Here is a 2,688-nt window from a genome sequence, read left to right as displayed (position 1 = left end):
CCTTCGACTAAGGGCATCTGCCACTACTTTTGCCTTCCTTGGATGGTAGGAAATGACACAATCATAATCTTTCTGATATTCCATCCATCTTCTTTGTCACATGTTTAATTCTTTCTGGGAGAATATGTATTTTAGACTTTTGTGGTCTGCGAAAATTTTGAATTGTTCCCTGATAGAGCACATATTTTCATATTATTTAGCCCTCATATTTAGTCTTTTTGCACATTAGTTGTGTCATTTTATTCATCTTGATTTTATTTCATTTTATTTTATAGGAATTGGGCTTCACACTATTTTACTTTATTTTTTCAGGTTTAGGGCTATGGGAGCATGAGATGGGGCATGAGACGTCTTGATGGCAATGAGATATCTTGGAAATTGGAGATAGAGAAGTAAGGGCAATTTTAGCAGATTTAACCTCCTGCACTTCCTTCAGTATTTTGGCCAAGATAAAATACCATAATGAAGATGATGTCTTCAGAGATACTGTAGAGGACTTCTTGGGCTTTCTGGAATGGTATGGTTTGTCCAAATCCGAGTTCGTTTGGGCCTTCAAATAGCACTTCAAAGTCAGGGTTAGGAAGTTGGGTCAAATTAGGAAAGCTACACAGATGCTGATTCTTTAAAAGGCCATATCTTGGGCGTCCGATAGCTAAATCAAGTGATTCAAAAGCCCAAATTCATTTAATCTTCCTGATATACAATTCTTATGAAGAGGACGAAGCCCAGAACGCACATTAACCTATCCGAAATCGGCTGTGAAGTTGCAGTAACCTAGGGTTTCCTCCTTAAGCTCTACTTAAGCACCTTAAGAGGCCATAAAAGAAGAGTATTCTTTTGAAGGCGTGAACAGTAGCCAACTTTCCTTCTCTCCATTGTTCTTGTCAAGATGGAAGGCTAAGGATTCTGTAATCAGTTGCAATACCATCCTTGTTCCTGGTTTGAGTCTTTGGTTTTAATGGAAATCTATTTTTTAGTTTTAACTTTATTGTTCTCTTGTTTCTGTTCTCTCTTAAATCTGTGTATGTGTTGATACCGGTTGGATGAATGCATGCATTGTCTTTGTTTGAGAATCCAAGGTTTTTGTGCTCGGTTGAGGCTTTAACTGGAAGCAAGAACAACCTGTTTGGATGGTATTTCAATCAGTCTCGAATCTGTGCAATAAGGGGAATCAAAACTGATAGATTGAACTAAGAGGTTTCTGAAATCTGTTTATTGGTTTTCTTTCCAATCTTTGGCGGTTGTTAAAGGATTTTTCTGATTTTTGATTTGAGGATTAAAACCAAACAAATTGTTTATTGAGAAGGCGATGAAAACTGGGATAGAAGGTTGGTTTGCAACTGATTGCATCTCGATTTATTGTATTCTTGCTTATTTTGTTTTCGGTTATTCATCAAAAACTTCCCCCCCCCCCCCCGTTTAGCCTTGTTTTGACAGATCCGTTTGAGGTTCGTTGGGAGACAACTTTGGGTTGCACCCCTACTGCAAATCCGAATCATCATTCATCTAATCTATCGGTGTTCGACAGCCCCGATCATTCCCCGTATAGGTAGTGTCTCCACAACTTCAAAGCCGTATATTATGGATGTTAATTCTAAGTCGTGGGTTGGATAGTTTTTCTCATGCCTTTTCAGTTGTCGAGATTTGTAAGCTATTATCTTTTCATCTTACATTAGAACACATCCCAAGCCTATTCTAGAAGCATCACTACACACCACATATTTTCCTAATTCCGTTGGCATTGCTAAGATCGGTGTCGTGGTCAATCGTGCCTTAAGCTCTTGAAAGCTTTGCTCACACTTTTCATTCCATTCAAATTTAACTTCCTTTTGCATCAATCAGGTAAGTGGAGCAAAGATCTTTGAGAATCCTTCACGAATCTTCTATAGTATCTAGCTAGTTTAAGAAAACTCTGAATTTCTCCGACGATTTTAGGTGCTTGCCAATTTTAGATTGCTTCAATCTTGCTGGATAGATAGCTATACCTTTCGCGAAAATTATATGTCCAACAAATGCTACCTGAGTAAGCCAGATTCACACTTTGAGAACTTGGCATACAACTTGTGGTCTTTTAAGGTTTGCATTACTATCCTCAAATGTCCATCATGCTCACTCTCACTTACAGAGTATATTAGGAGATCATTAATAAATACTATTACAAATTTGTCCAAATAAGGTCTAAAGGTTCAGTTCATCAAATCCATGAACACAACAGGTGCATTTGTCAATCCGAACGGCATTCATGACGTTATTGGAAGACTTAGAAATTCATGACGTTAGGGATTTTGATTTGATCCTTAGCATGTATTGGTTGTCATGGCATTATGCAAGAGTTGACCATCGACAAAAGATTATTGACTTTGACTTACATTGACAGCCAGTTTAGATATATAAAGGAGTCAAGCCTATGGCTACGATTCCTATGATCTCAATGATGAAAGTAGAGAAGCTGATGGGTGATGGATGTGAAGTTTACCTAGCTTTTGTTACCTTAGATAAGGGAAGCAAGAGGAAGTTGTTTGAGGTCCCAGTAGTATGAGATTTCTCAGATGTTTTTCTTGATGAATTATCAGGATTACCTCCTTAGAGAGGAGCAGACTTTACTATTGAGTTATTGCCTGGTATACAGCTTATTTTTAAGGCTCCATATCGAAGGACACCTGATAAGCTAAAAGAGTTAAAGGCCCA

This window comes from Diospyros lotus, unplaced genomic scaffold, assembly GCF_014633365.1.
Source record: "Diospyros lotus cultivar Yz01 unplaced genomic scaffold, ASM1463336v1 tig00011006, whole genome shotgun sequence".
NCBI classification, from domain to species: Eukaryota; Viridiplantae; Streptophyta; class Magnoliopsida; order Ericales; family Ebenaceae; genus Diospyros; species Diospyros lotus.
The sequence above is the reverse complement of the archived record's forward strand: the minus strand, read 5'-3'. Positions refer to the sequence as shown.